The sequence below is a fragment of the Gasterosteus aculeatus genome, chromosome Y (assembly GCF_964276395.1).
Source record: "Gasterosteus aculeatus chromosome Y, fGasAcu3.hap1.1, whole genome shotgun sequence".
NCBI classification, from domain to species: Eukaryota; Metazoa; Chordata; class Actinopteri; order Perciformes; family Gasterosteidae; genus Gasterosteus; species Gasterosteus aculeatus.
In genome coordinates, this window is record NC_135709.1 from 16,472,209 (window position 1) to 16,489,023 (window position 16,815).

The window sequence follows — 16,815 nt, forward strand, 5'->3', positions numbered from 1 at the left end:
TGTTTACCATTGAGAAGCATCATTGCATGCCTATTCTGTCATGCATTCCCATTCTTTCTTATCCTTTCTTTCCTGTTCCCTGAGAATTAAGTGATGCCTTTTACCCCATGCCAGGGCCATTCTCCAAACAAACCATTCACAAACAGAAAAGGCAATCGGGCAAATGCGGTTAGCATACAAGGAGAAATGAATGCACGGCTGTAGACGATGAAGAGACATAAAAGACTCACTGTACTTTTTTTTTTCTTTTTTGAATTTGCCACTTTGTGTGTTTTATTCATTTTTCACATTTTGATTGTGTTTTGCAGACCCAATTCAAATGATCCCTCATCTATCTTATATTAAAACATGCACATAATTATTGCACTGTCATGAGTTAAAACAACGCCAACCAGCTTTCTTACTTTCAATCTTAAAAAACAGCAGTGCAGTCAGGTTGGATATTATTGTGGTTGTCGTAGAGAACCGTATCATGTAATGGGAAAATTATATGTAACCCTTTTAAATGCTTAATTTGTATAACCAGTTTATTAATTGCAAGTGCTTAGATGACAAAGGCCCTGACATAAGAACTGACGTCTCCCACTTGGATTAGATGTTTCCAGCGTCATAGCTGTAGAGATTGAACAAAGTGTTTGTTATGTGTATGACCACATTTGTTTTAGCATGTTGGGAGAGCAAGGACGCGGTCAAAGAACTGACGTGTCTTACATGGATAAGATGTTCCCAGTACCCTGGCTGTAGATACTCAACAAGATGGTCAAGGTTTCTGTTGACGCCACCGATATCTGAATTTAGGTATAAAAACTGCCTCGATGTGTTGGGGGCAGAAGGAGGTTCTTGACAGTCTACTGACCATGTAGCTGTTGTGACCCTCTTTCCCTTGCAAGGAAATAAACTGAGAAAAGACATACTTGACTCAGAGCCTTTGTTTTTTACTTAACGATTGTCTGTGCAAAATCTTCCACCACAATTTGATGTCAGAAGTGGGATCGTTTGAAGCTCCGTCGGGACTTCGAGGACGTACGGGAAGTGGCCACTTCAGGATCCACCAAAACGTGATTCTGCCCTATACCTCATCACACTCAGAGAGGGGACCGGCGACCAAAAGAGACCTGACAATCCGATGAGGAAGATTTTCACACGAATCGGGTAAGAAGTTGATATTCTGATTTTCAAACGGGGTTTTTCTGAATTCTAACGGGTGATAACAGATTACAAAGACGGGTATTTAGTACTTTGGGATTTTTATTAAATTATTTTTTCTCTCTCTTCTTAGAAAATCCAAATTTTGGTTATTTGATTGGGCTTCTAATGATGATAACTTGTCTTTTTATCCGGTTATTTGAAAAATGTCTATAAAGAGTAATTATACAGTATTTCCGGTTCATCCGCATCCAACTTTTTACTGGGGAAGACAGGGGCAATGTGCGCATTTACGATTGTATTCAGACTAACTATCGGAAAATCGCATTTTTGTGACCATTGACCAAAGGGGAAGACAGGGGCAATTTGCGTATTTATCTGAAAATCGCATTATTGTGACCCTTGACCAAAGGGGAAGACAGGGGCAATTTGCGTATTAACGATTGTATTCAGACTAACACTCTGAAATCGCATAATTGTGACCCTTGACCAAAGGGGAAGACAGGGGCAATTGACAATTGTGACCCTTGACCGAAGGGGAAGATAGGAGGGATTTTGAGAGTTCACTGAAATCGTAAAATCTCAACCCTTGACCTAACAGGAAGACAGGAACAATATCAGGGTTTTCGGACAGTAATCTGAAAACAGATATTTGAGCCCTTGACCTATATTTATTAACCAATAGTTCTGGTTGGGTTTTAACTTGTATTTTTCCTACGTAAAAGAAAATCAAGACTTATAGTGACGACTATATTTTAAGGAATAAAAATTATACTTCACCACGCCTGAAAGATGGGTGGTGTACAGGGTAAAAGTAAAAAGGAAATGGGTTCTCCGGAGGGACCCATTGTGGATCTGATGAGAAGGAAACATGGAGATCAATCTCGAGTTTTTGCCCGAGTGGTCAAAAGATTTTGGGTTCCCTGCAAATGGTTCTTTCAGTAGAATAAAATTGAACATGTTACAAACCGGCTTAGAGGGAAAAGAGAAGGGTATAAAAACTCAGAGGGTGATAAAAGGCAAAGACTTGGAGAACATTGAGAAACAAAGTAAATGGTTAAAATGGTGGGAGGATGAATGTGAATGTAGAGAAAGGAAACAAATGGCTAAAGAATTGACATGCGCAAAAACCACATTGGTAAAAAAAACAGATCCAAATGTTATTGAACAAAATGACCGATGTGCTTCTTCTCCCTTGTATCCGAGGCTCACAGGGGCTGGGGGCCCTCTCCTCAACACATGCCCACCACCGTACCCTGCTTCACCTGCGAACCAGCAACCTCCGTCTGCATGGCCACAAGCTCCAAAAGTTCACAACACCCGGCAGAGGGAGGAAAAGGAAGCGGCAGTGAAAGCAGCAGGAGGAAAAGAGACAGGCTGCTCTCCTCACTCGATCTCGCTCTCCATGTGCAACCGGGGGGGACACTTCTGCCATCAACAAACTGATTGCAGAGCAACAATCTACATCAGATGTTGTTTCCCCCTCTTTCGACCCTGAGGGAGTTCCCCCGGATGCAAAATCTGTGCTCCAAACCCCAATGATTCAAGTACCAGGACACTCAGGTCCCATACTTGTTTTCCGGCCTTGGACTGATACGGACATTAGAGCTGCAATGGCTCATCTCCCGCCGATACAGCACTCGGGAAGAGTGTTTGCTGAAGCATTCATGGACTTCTGTAAGCAATTCCTGCCCAACTTTGCTGAAATTCGACGTGTTCTAATGAGTCACGTGGGTCCGACTCACTACCAAAAGCTCAACCAGCTGGTTGCAGGAGACACCCGTGCGGCCGACGTTGATTGGAGTACAAATCAAAATAAGCCGTACAGAGACGCACTCACGGCTTTGAGCGACGGCATAAAGACATTGTTCCCTGACAAAGTGGATATGACTCCCATCAACAATACCAAGCAGGCAACGGCTGAGTCCGTCCATGATTACTACCAAAGACTTCTCACAGTGTTTAATCTTAACAGTGGCATTCCACAACCCGTCGTGTTAGGAGACGCTCTGGGGACGTGGGAATCACACCTGAAGAATGCTTTCATGAATGAACTATTGCCCGACATAAAAATGACTGTGCAGCGTTCTGTTGCTGGAATGGAAGACTCGCGGCTCGCGGATGTAAAGAAACATGCTGCGCATGCGCAATCCATGGACATAGAGAGAACTGACCACGAGGGGAAAAGGCGGTCACGTCAGATTGAACTCGCCCAACTGACTATGCTCCAAGCTGTCACTCAACTTGCCAGAAACGACCGCCCATGGGATCCCAACCAACGGGGCGAATTCAGGGGGCGTGGTCGGGGCATGATGAGGGGACGCTCCTTCTGGAACCAGGAGGGATCACAGCTGTATCCACCCAATGACAATGATACGTGTTTCCGCTGTGGCGAACAAGGACATTGGCACAGTGAATGTCCACAAAAAGCACCTTGTAGAGGATGGGGGCGTGGACTGGCCAGACGAGGAAGGGGTGGAAACGCAACAACAAGCTCTCATGGACATCACAGAGCAATTGAGAACACAACAAAAGCTTTCACTTAAACACACATATGCAAAGTTTTCAGGAAAATCATTTGAAAATATGCCCACCACTATGATGCAAATTCAAGGGAAACTTTTATCGTTTTTGGTTGATTCAGGGGCTACACATTCTGTAATACAACAAAAGTATTTTCCAGGTCAGAAACTTAGTGGAACTCACAAGGAGCTTCAGGGATGTCCATTGTAGAGAGATTTACGGCACCTATGACCAGTACACACACTGACTCAACTGACCCTGAACCAGACATCACAGTAAAACATTCCTTTTTGCTGTCCTCTTGCTGTCCCATTAATCTACTGGGCAGAGACCTCATGTGTTCTTTCGGCATTAGCCTCATCTCCACTCCTACAGGGTTGCAAGTGGTGAGATGCAGAGCCATTGACCAGATGGCAAAGACAGTTATGAGTGATCCAATGTTTGTGTACCAGTGGTGGCTTCCGGTTGACCCACAATCAGAACTGTCCCACCTGGCAGCATCACGCGTCCAGCCTGAGGCAGAGTGCATGGATGCTTCATATCTTCACTGCACATCTCATGTGTCACATGCATTATTTCTACAGGATCTGAATGATCAAATTGCATGTATGACATTGTTTTGGTCCACACTTAAATGTGCTGTTTCCGTTTCTCTCACCCCCTCTCAGCAGCACCTCTTTAATGTGGACTCTTCTTTCCCGCACATCTCCTTGTCTAAAGCAGCAACAGACCAATGGAGAGATTTGGGACCTTTTGTCGCAGCGTGCGAGGCGTTGGCAGATTGGGAGGCTACACCAGATCCAATTGTGATGCGCTCTCCGTCGACAGGCTTCTTTAAACAGCCATTCGCATTTTGCACACCTGCTCTCAGATCTGTTTATGTCATGGATGAAAATAACATATTTTCTGACACACACACTGATACAATTTTGAACAATCTCCTCTATTTCTCCTGCCCTCAGTTCTGTTCCAGACACCTTGTGGGCAGCGCATAAATATGACGTGGGACTGTCAACCTGTGGTCATCACTCCTCGATCAGACTTCCGTCCCCACAAACATCAATACCCACTGCGCCAAGAGGTCATTGACGGTATAACACCGGTGTTCAACTCCCTCTTAAAGGCCGGAGTCATGTCCTGACTCGCCGGTAAGAACACCTATTTTTCCAGTTAAAAAGATCAGAGATGCAGGCAAACCAACTGAGTGGCGCTTCGTGCAGGACCTAAAAGCAGTTAATGCAGCCGTCCACGCACAAGCCCCAAACGTTCCCAACCCTTACACCATTATGGCACAGGTTCCACCTGATGCTCGATGGTTTTCCATAGTTGACCTCTCAAATGCTTTTTTCAGTGTCCCTGTGGACATTGACAGTCAGTTTTGGTTTGCGTTTAATTTTAATGGAAAGCCTTACACTTTCACACGCTTGTGTCAGGGCTACACAGAATCACCTATGATCTACAACGAGGCACTCAGGGAAAGTTTGGAGAGCCTCACTTTGTCTCCAGGAACAGCTCTTTTGCAGTATGTTGATGACTGTTTAATTGCAGCTCCAACACAAAAGCAGTGTGAACAGGACACACTGAAATTGCTTCAACACTTACCAGCAGAAGGACACAAGGCCAGCCTATCCAAACTACAGTTTGTTTCACAAAACGTTCATTTCCTAGGCCATAACATTTCCGGTGAAGGGAAGACAATATCACCAAAACGCATCGCCTCAATTGTAACACTTCCAAAACCACAAACCAAGAAACAGATGATGTCATTTTTGGGCATGTGTTCCTACTGTAGGTCATTTATTCCAAATTACTCCCAACTTGAGCAACCTCTGTCCGCATTGATACATGTTAAAAATCTCAGCGCGCATGATAAAATTCAGTGGCTCCCTGCAGCCTCTCAAGCTTTCACGGACATGAAATGCGCGTTACAAGTTCCTCCGACTTTGGGTCTTCCTGATCCTCACAAACCGTTCACACAAACCGTTGACGAACGTTCTGGATGTATGACATCAGTGCTCCTACAATATCACACATGTCTCCTAGACATGCTGAATGTTACAGTGAAACGCTGCAATGTCCTCAATCCTGCATCTCTTCTCCCCACTCCGGAAGATGGAGAGGAGCATAATTGTTTGGCTGAGCTGGAGGCTCAGTGCACACCTCGACCAGACCTCGCAGATACACCTCTGCTCAACAGTGACATGGTAATGTATGTTGACGGATCTGCTTCACGGGATCCCCTGACTGGTTCTAATCTTGTGGGTTTTCTGTTGTTTCAGACTCAGCTGTTCTGTGTTCCGGCCCTCTTCCATGTCACCTCTCAGCCCAAGCAGCAGAATTAATCGCACTAACAGAAGCTTGTAAACTAGCTAAGGATAAAACGACAACCATTCACACTGATTCCAGATACGCTTTTGGCGGGGTTCATGATTTTGGCCCCCTGTGGAAATACAGAAATTTTCTCAAATCAGATGGCAAACCAGTGTTACACCACACTCTTGGCATGGCAGAACTATTGGATGCCATTTTGTTGCCCACAGCTATTGCCGTTTGTAAATGTGCAGCGCACACATCCGGCACAGGCGACATCGCAAAGGGGAATGAGCGAGCAGACTTAGCTGCAAAAGCGGCTGCTAGACGTCCTCTTCCCAAACCATCACGCCCAGTTCCTGCCATGTGTCTGATCTAAGTCTGTTTTGCCTTGTTTTCTGAAGCAAATAAGACTTGTATCCTTAAACTCTCATTTTGTCAAAACACCACATGGTGTTTGTTCACTGATTAGGGTGTCAAGCTATTGGTGCTTTGCATTTTGAGGAGTTTCTGTCGAGGCCAATCGACCTTTTGTCTCCTAAACGACGGGGGAGCGGCCAGCGCAGCCGTTCAGAGGTTAAAATCCCCTTCCTAGACCTGAAATAGTCAGTGTGCATCTCTTCTACAAGGCCACCAGACATCCAGGCGACCTGAAATCGGAAGTATCTCTTTCTTTAAACCAAGCTAGTCTGCTAAATTTGCTGTTGATTCTAGTGTCTTAAGTTAATTTGATTGCTGATTTGCTTTAGTTTTTGTCGTCTCACGACCAGTTCTCTTTGTTTGAAGTTATCTTGGTTGCTAGTTTGCTCAAGCTCTTTCAGTCTTTTAGTGCCAGTTTGTGTTCTAGATTCTACTATTAAGTTAACTGCCAGTGTGCCCTCCTAACTCTGCTAGGTTTTGACCTGATCTAAGTCTGTTTTGCCTTGTTTTCTGAAGCAAATAAGACTTGTATCCTTAAACTCTCATTTTGTCAAAACACCACATGGTGTTTGTTCACTGATTAGGGTGTCAAGCTATTGGTGCTTTGCATTTTGAGGAGTTTCTGTCGAGGCCAATCGACCTTTTGTCTCCTAAACGACGGGGGAGCGGCCAGCGCAGCCGTTCAGAGGTTAAAATCCCCTTCCTAGACCTGAAATAGTCAGTGTGCATCTCTTCTACAAGGCCACCAGACATCCAGGCGACCTGAAATCGGAAGTATCTCTTTCTTTAAACCAAGCTAGTCTGCTAAATTTGCTGTTGATTCTAGTGTCTTAAGTTAATTTGATTGCTGATTTGCTTTAGTTTTTGTCGTCTCACGACCAGTTCTCTTTGTTTGAAGTTATCTTGGTTGCTAGTTTGCTCAAGCTCTTTCAGTCTTTTAGTGCCAGTTTGTGTTCTAGATTCTACTATTAAGTTAACTGCCAGTGTGCCCTCCTAACTCTGCTAGGTTTTGACCTGATCTAAGTCTGTTTTGCCTTGTTTTCTGAAGCAAATAAGACTTGTATCCTTAAACTCTCATTTTGTCAAAACACCACATTGTGTTTGTTCACTGATTAGGGTGTCAAGCTATTGGCGCTTTGCATTTTGAGGAGTTTCTGTCGAGGCCAATCGACCTTTTGTCTCCTAAACGACGGGGGAGCGGCCAGCGCAGCCGCAGCCGACTTCCACTAACGAGGGGGTATTTAACTAGAAATCGTGGGAAGCGTTAGCTTCAGCGTTTACGTGTCCTCGCAGCAGGAAGACGAGCAGAACAAAGACAAGGGAGTCTTTCGTGGAGTCTTCGGGGCGGCTGAATGCGGCGCCTTCTTCTGCTATTTTTAATAATGTGTTTGACCCCTTTACCTGTGCCTGTTCGAATCTCTTCCCGCAGATACTACAGGCCTCGGGCTAGATCTGCTCTCTATCGTAACCTCTCCTCTCTCTCCTATCCCACCCGCTCCACACACGTCCAGCACCTCGTCACAGGAGGTCTCTGGAACTGCCAGTCAGCGACTCGCAAGGCTGACTTCATCTCCGGCTTCGCTATCCAGCAGTCACTCGACTTCCTCGCTCTGACCGAGACTTGGATCACACCTGAGAACACATCCACCCCAGCCGCTCTCTCCTCCGCCTTCTCCTTCAGCCACACTCCCAGGCCCACTGGTAGGGGTGGTGGCACAGGTCTACTCATTTCACCCAAATGGAGCTTTTCTCTCTACCCTCTACCACCATCCACCCCATTGTCCTTTGAATTCCATGCTGTAACAATCACTTACCTGGTACAATTAACCATCATTGTCCTCTACCGTCCGCCAGGCTCCTTAGGTCATTTCTTGGAAGAACTGGACATTCTCCTGTCTAATTTCCCCGAAAATGGACCTCCGCTCATCCCCCTGGGTGACTTCAACATCCAGACAGAGAAGTCATCTGACCTCTTACACCTACTTTCTTCCTTCGCTCTGTCACTCAGTCCCTCTCCTCCTACTCACAAAGCCGGCAATCACCTTGACTACATCTTTACTAGAAACTGCTCTACCACTAACCTCTCTGTAACTCCACTTCATGTGTCTGATCACTTCTTCATCTCTTACTCCCTTCCACTCTCTATAACTAACAAACCTCCCTCATTGACTAACTCTATACCGGCTCGTCGCAATATTCGCTCCCTCTCTCCCTCCTCGCTGGCATCCTCTGTTCTATCAGCTCTCCCTTCAACTGACTCCTTCTCACTCTTGCATCCGAACGCTGCTGCAGAGACTCTCCTCTCAACTCTTTCCTCCTCTCTAGACTCTCTCTGCCCTCTTACGACACGACGGACTGGCAAATCCCCTCCGGCTCCGTGGCTGTCTCAACCGGTCCGTGCCATGAGAGCCACCATGCGAGCGTCGGAAAGGAGATGGCGTAAATATAAACGACCTGACGACCTGCTTGAATTTCAATCTCTCCTCTCCTCGTTCTCTGCCTCTATCTCTGCTGCCAAAAGCTCTTTCTACCAATCCAAAATCGAATCCTCATTCTCTAACCCCAAAAAACTCTTCTCGATCTTCTCCAATCTCCTCGAACCCCCTACCCCTCCTCCCCCCTCCACCCTTCTTCCGGGAGACTTTGTCAACTACTTCACCAAGAAAATAGGCTCCTCCTTCTCAAACCCACCTCCTACTTCTCGCGTCCCACCGACCTCACCTCTTTCGCCCTCACTTCCCTCTTTCACCGCCCTCTCTCCTAACCAAATTCTTACCCTAGTAACCTCTGCCCGTCCGACCACCTGCCCTCTTGACCCCATTCCATCACATCTTCTACAATCTATCGCACCTGACCTTCTTCCGTTCCTTACCTTTCTCATCAACAACGCTCTGTCATCTGGCTGTTTTCCCAATTCTCTGAAGGAGGCAAGAGTCAACCCTCTCCTGGAGAAACCCACCCTCAACCCTTCTGAAGAAAACAACTACAGACCGGTCTCTCTTCTTCCCTTTTTGTCCAAAACCCTTGAACGTGCTATCTTTAATCAACTCTCCTCTTATCTCCACTGTAACAACCTCCTTGACCCCCACCAGTCAGGTTTCAAGGCAGGCCACTCCACAGAGACTGCTCTCCTTGCTGTCTCTGAGCAACTCCACACTGCTAGAGCCGCCTCTCTCTCCTCTGTCCTCATCCTTCTGGACCTCTCTGCTGCATTTGACACGGTCAACCACCAGATCCTTATTTCCTCCCTTCAGGAACTTGGTATCACAGGCTCTGCTCTCTCCCTTCTCTCGTCCTACCTCGATGGCCGCATCTACCGGGTAACCTGGCGAGGATCTGTGTCGGAACCGTGTCCTCTTACTACTGGAGTTCCTCAGGGATCCGTGCTGGGTCCCCTCCTGTTTTCGCTTTACACCAACTCTCTTGGCGCTGTCATTCGCTCGCATGGCTTCTCTTACCACAGCTATGCCGATGACACCCAACTAATTCTCTCCTTCCCTCACTCGGACACCCAGGTGGCGGCTCGGATCTCTGCCTGTCTAACTGACATCTCTCAGTGGATGTCCGCCCACCATCTGAAAATCAACCCCGACAAGACTGAACTACTTCTCTTTCCCGGAAAAGATTCGCTTACCCAGGACCTGACAGTCAACTTTGGGAACTCTGTACTAACGCCCACGTCGACTGCTAAGAACCTCGGCGTCACACTCGACAGCCAACTCTCCCTGACTCCCAACATCACCGCGACAACGCGATCCTGTAGATACACGCTCTACAACATCAGGAGAATACGTCCCCTTCTCACTCAGAAGGCAGCGCAGGTACTGATTCAGGCTCTTGTCATCTCCCGCCTGGACTACTGCAACTCCCTCCTGGCAGGTCTCCCTGCCACCGCCATTCGACCTCTGCAGCTCATTCAGTATGCAGCAGCTCGACTGGTCTTCAACCTTCCGAAATTCTCCCACACTGCTCCACTCCTCCGCTCTCTTCACTGGCTACCGGTGGCCGCCCGCATCCAGTTCAAAACACTGGTGCTCACGTACCATGCTGTGAATGGATCGGGTCCAGCTTACATCCAGGACATGGTCAAACCCTACATCCCAACCCGCACTCTCCGCTCTGCATCTGCAAAACTACTCGTCCCTCCCTCACTGAGAGCAAAACACTCGACTAGGTCTCGACTCTTCGCTGTCCTTGCGCCGAAATGGTGGAACGAGCTCTCTGAAGACATCAGGACCGCAGAGAGCCTTCACATCTTCTGCCGCAAACTAAAGACACACCTCTTCAGACTCTACCTCGACTAAAGACTAACAAATTGTAGCACTTAAATTGTACTTGTAACGTCACTCATCTATAGCAAATTGTAAATTGGCTTATTTGAGGAAATTGCACTTTCTTGTTTCTTGTTCTCCTGAGTTTGTACCCTATGGTTGAATGCACTTATTGTACGTCGCTTTGGATAAAAGCGTCAGCTAAATGACATGTAATGTAATGTAATGTGTTCTCTTCCCTCCTCTCTTGCAGCCGTGCAGTCCCTCTCTACTTCAGATGAGAGACGTTTTTGGTTCTCCTCCGACTCCAAATTCATAGACGGCATCTGGTATGGTCCGAATGGTAATCCATGCTTACCTAAACATTTCTTCCCCTCACTATGCAAAATTGACTCATGGGTTAGACCATGTGTCAAAAGGGGGAATGTTAAGTATCATTGATGCAACATAGTTCACAAAAGGCTTTGCAGCTTACGCACAAAGGTTCTGCCAAGCATGCATAACATGTACAACTCACAATATAAGTCGTTCAGTACAGGTGTCACATCATGCAGCACATCCACCACCTGCAAGACCGTTTGAACATGTAATGATGGATTTTGTGGAACTCTCCCCATCGGAAGGTAAGAAACACTGTCTTGTAATGGTAGACATGTGGTCCAAATGGGTTGAGGTGTTTCCCTCCAGTAAGGAGACAGCCTCCACAGTGGCTAAATCCTTGATTTCAGAGATCATTTCCCGCTGGGGAATCCCAAGCAAAATTTCTAGTGACAATGGTTCACATTTTGTCAACCAAGCAATCACAGAATTAAGTGCATACCTGGGTATTGACTTAAAAACACACTGCGCATACCATCCAGCTAGTGGAGGAGCGGTAGAGAGAAAGAATGGAACATTGAAAACAAAACTGGCCAAATGTTGCACAGACACAGGTCTACCGTGGACAAAAGCACCATTGGTTCTGATGTACATGCGGATGAGGAAACGAACACGCAGCAACCTAAGCCCATTTGAAATCCTTTTCGCAGTTCCTCCCCATATAGGTGTGGAAGCTCCAGGAACACCACTCCCTTCCACCACAATGTGCGAGAATGACATGTTAGCCTATTGCATTCGACTGTCTTCCACTTTGTCTGATGTAAGAAAACAGGTTGTAGCTGCACTTCCGAGAGAAGCAACGGATCCACTACATCGACTGCAACCAGGTGACTTCGTGGTGGTGAAGGACTTCAGGAGGAAAACTTAACGGTGGCAGGGTCCATTCCAGATTCTCCTGGTCACCCAAACAGCGGTCAAGGTAGCTGAAAGGGCAACTTGGGTCCACGCATCCCATTGCAAGAAGGTTCCAGATCCAGTTCCAGCAGTGGGCTCAGGCGACCCTACCTCCACAACAACTGTCAATCAACCGACACCACCTATCCACCGACACACAGTGCATTGTGATCTGTGTTGACTGTCTACAACACGGGTGCCTCACAAGAAAGAAGGTTGGCAGACTCCACATCCCAACGTGTACCTGCGGACCAACACAAGAAGAAGAACATGGCCAGGACCCCTCCACATAGACACAGTAGTCGTTTGTGCCACGAAAGTTTTATTCATATTATTGCTTGCTTCAGTTTCATTGTATCTCAGCATCTTTTTGTGATTACGTAGTCCGCTACCTAAAGAGTGGTTCTCTCTTGAACGACAGCGCTCATGGAACCCCCTCAGATGACTGGGGGGGACTCGTGTAACCATGTGTTTATTTGCAGGTGTCACTTTATTTGTGTTGATTCCATATTTTGTCCTCCACCAGAAACATTTCGACGACTTACTTGACCGACGCAACAACTCAACTCACTTTAACTCGACCATTCGCAACCGCACCAAGCGAGCACAGACCCGCATGCCGGGACAGCATATTCTATATCTGTATTGTGTGAGCACATTACAGATATTTATTTCATTTCTTTTTTATTTCAATACTCTACACATGACATCTGGGGTGTAACGCTCAAATCCTGTGAGAAGGTTTCCAGTCTTTTTCTTCTCCTAACAGATTTCTTCCTATTTTCCCATTTCGGAGGGAGTTTTTGTTCTGTGGCAGGCAAAGTTTTGTGAGCGATGTCCAGATGTTCATGTTTGTGATATTTGATGTGGAGAATATCAGATGGTAATTTTTTAGAGTAGGTATTCTAAATTGATGCATAGTGTGTGATTATTATGTAATCAAAAGAGTGGAATGTAATGGGAAAATGATATGTAACCCTTTTAAATGCTTCATTTGTATAACCAGTTTATTAATTGCAAGCAGTGCTGTAGTGGAGGGTAAACGCACGTAAACGCCGTTTACGCACCTCTGGAATTTTGGAAATAGCGTTTACGGACCTATAAATAGCGTTTACGCACCTATAAATAGCGTTTACGCACCTAAAAGTTCCCTGCGCCTTGTATTCTTCCGGTGGAATAATCCGAAATAAACTTGGTGTAATTTTAAAACAGCTAAGACTACGTTTCCTATTGTTGAACATATAAACGCCGTAGTCCTTTTCATCTGCGCTGTATTGTGGTCTGTGAGCATCCAATCAGTGCCTTGCGGCTGCAGCAGCAACACCAATCAGGATCCAGGAGGTGTGTAAACACACGTTGTGGATCAGCCCAGTGGTCCCCAACCTTTCTTACCTCACGGACCGGTTTCATGTCAGACAATATTTCGCGGACCGGTTGAGAAGGTCCGACGGGGGGGGGGTTAGTAGTCGCGCGCTCTGTGTTCGCTGGTCGTGCACGGTACAAGGACAAGAAGAAGAAGAAGAAGAAGAAGAAGAAAAACGCCTGGTGACGCGTAGATTAGAAAACAAGTCAGTTCTCAAGGTGAAAAAAAACATGCTGTATAGGCTATTTATGATGACATAGGTAGTACATGAGTGTTCCTTTAACTTATGTTGTCAGTGTAATCGACAGGCTGCTTAACTGGTTAACTCTTAAATTCAACATATTTTTTCAAGCAGTGATAGGACAGGCAATAGTAGTAATAAAGACCTACTTTTGGGGGGCGGGAGGGGAGGGGTGGGGGGTTGGCATGTGACCTTTGACCTCAGACACGTGCAAGAGGGAACTTTTGGGGGGTAGGAGGGGTGGGGGGGTGGGCATGTGACCGCCGCCATTTTGACCGGAAAAATGCGTCATTGAACTTTTGGGGGGTAGGAGGGGTGTGGGGTGGGCATGTGACCGCCGCCATTTTGAAGTCATGCCCCGGAAATGCGTCATTTTACGAATGGATACGTAAACCATTTTTGACGATGATGTGCTTGGTTTTGATTGGAAATTTGCCATATCAGTGGGTGTTTTATGCGATGGGCGTTAGTTTTGACCGGAAACACGGGACTGTAGGAGGGGTTTCATCATATATATATAGATGTGTTATATACCTCCACCACCAACGCACTCATTTTGGCCTCATCCGCTGTTGCTGCTGCTGTTGCTGCTGTTGCTGGTTCCGCTACTATTGCTGTGCACACGGATTCTTTGCAAAATGCAGGCTGCATATTGCATGGAGCAGGCCGCAGAGACTGACATAGGTATGTCTACAGAAAATAGCCCATGCTATACAGATGTAGATGCTTCCCAGAGCCGGAAAAAGCGTGAGGGATGTCTTTCTAGAGAGCCGGCTGTAGAGCTAGAGCTGGAGGGTGTTTATGGGTACGTGTATAATGTTAAATACTATGATGGCACGGTCACTATGATTTCTAGAATCAAGGCCCAAGACAAGCTAGGAGGGGGTGTTGGTGAAACAGTTGATGATGAGGCTGCTGTGGGGGGTCGACATGGGTGTATGTCTGTAAAAGATTGGCAGCAGTTTCGATCAATTGTCTGCATAGATCTTGAACAATCAGGTTTTCTAGAATCTCTATACTCTGTTCAGTGGTATAGTACAACAGGGCCTAAAATACACCATCTCATGGCAGATCGGTACAACAGACGCCCTGACGATTTCATTTTTTTAAACGTTTGTGAAGACAGAGAGTATGTGGTAGCTCAAAGAGGCCGCCGAGGATGGAGAGAGCATCCGTACCCTCTTACCATTGAAGAGTTTAATATATGGTTCCCCCTCGTGTTCTTTGTTCAGTGGTGTGACTGGCCCGCTCTGCAAAAAGTGTTTAGTCAGATTGACAAATCTATCCAGAGAGACAGCGTCAGTAAGGCTTACGGGGCTGTTAGAAAACGTCTTGTTTACGACAATACACCGAGCGGTGTGCAACCTGGTATATCTACTACCATGTGTAGACCGAAAATAATTCACCCCTCAATCATCTAAAAGAATGACAGGTGGGTTATGCTAATGTTGTGTGTATATATATATATATATATATATATATATATATATATATATATATATATATATATATATATATATATAATTTCTGTCACTGATGTTAATTCATGCAGAATCATAAAAAAAAAACATTTTTGTTTAGTCTCTGAAATCTCAGGGACCCAGGGGGGATGGACCCCGCCCACTTCTCCTTCACCTCCAGCTCTGATGGTTCACACCCCACCTCAGACTCCGCCTCCCGGACCGACGGCCACACAAGAAAAAGAAGAAGAAGAAAAGAAGCTCTGTGAACCTCACGAGGTGTTTAAGGATACTGCACGGTTCCTAGAATACCTTAGAATCGGGGTGCTACATCTGTTGAACAAGGTCTGGGTTAAATATAATATAGAGATCTGCTACGGCTGTCAAACAAATAATCCCAGTCAGAAAAACCATCCGTGTTTATATCCATGTGACTGGTTCTACGAACTACACTTTGATCCGCTGATGAAAAGGCTCTGGAATGACAACTTCATATCCGCCATCCTCCTGTTTATGGATATGAATGACCTTCAGGTCGATGCAGACCGCATCCAGGGGGGTGCGGAAGTACTTCTTGACGAGCTGAAATCTGGAGGCAAGGCGGCTGAAAGTATCCAGAAAATGTATGATACACTGATCGGGGAAGATGAACTCAAAATGAACCAACTGAAAAAGCTTGGCATGTTGTGGGGAGAAGTATCAAACCCGTATGAAGCATGGGAGGTACCCGATGATGATGATGATGATGATGCGACAGACATTGATGCGTAAAAACAATCTAACATGCTAAAAACAAAAACAAAATGAAATCGAAAATGAATGAAGTTCTTGAGTGTTTTTATAACTGAAAATGTATTTTTGCTTTTGCAGTGGGGCGAAATACTACTATACTATCAATCTGCTTGTCACATGTTGTACAAGAGAAATAAAATATGTTGTAACGAATTAACTGTCATGGAAGGGACTCTACAGAAGATTTATCTAGACCCAGCCCATCCGGGAGGGTTAGGCAGTGTGTCTAAACTTCGCAATGCGGTTGGAGAATGTACCGGGGTGACGCCGTCACTATCTAGTGTTAACGAATACCTACTGGCGCAAGACGTGTACACATTACACGCCAAGGCAGTCGTACATTTCCCGAGGAATAGGGTTTTGGTCAGCGGCATTGACAAACAGTTTCAGGCTGATCTAGTTGATATGGGTGAATATGCTGAGGAAAATGAGACTGTGCGGTATTTACTGACGTGTATCGATGTATTTTCCAAATATGCGTGGGTTAGATGTCTTTCTAACAAATCGGGCCTCACAGTCACAAAAGCCTTTAAAGACATTCTGAGTGACGGACGCATCCCTGTGAAACTTCAAACAGATGAAGGTACAGAGTTTTATAACAAACACTTTCAGCGGTTAATGTCACAGTATAAAATTACGCATTTTTCAACATCGAATGAGACCAAGGCCAGCGTGGTGGAGCGCTTTAACAGGACGTTTAAAACCCGCATGTGGAGATATTTAACATCCGTTAATTCACGAAGATATGTGGATGTAGTACAGGAGCTTGTCGAGGCCTATAATAACTCACAGCATAGGTCCATAAAGATGCAGCCATCAGCAGTCAATAAAGACAATGAGAAGACGGTCTTCATCCAACTGTACAAGTTGTACCCTCAGAAGCCAGTATGCTTTAAATTTAACAAGGGCGACACCGTGAGAATATCAAAACTCCGCGGGGGATTTAGGAAGGGTTATAAACAAACATTCACCGATGAGCATTTTACAATATCAAGGTGTATAGCCAGAGATCCTCCG

At 45.9% G+C, this 16,815-nt stretch overlaps 1 long non-coding RNA gene across 1 annotated transcript; it reads left to right on the forward strand.

Annotated features, from left to right (window-relative positions):
* Positions 1-14,092: 14,092 nt before the first annotated feature.
* Positions 14,093-15,951, forward strand: LOC144390741 (uncharacterized). The gene is made up of 2 exons (XR_013454586.1): positions 14,093-14,978; positions 15,128-15,951. It is a non-coding gene; the product is annotated as an uncharacterized LOC144390741 (long non-coding RNA).
* The last annotated feature ends 864 nt before the right edge of the window (positions 15,952-16,815 follow it).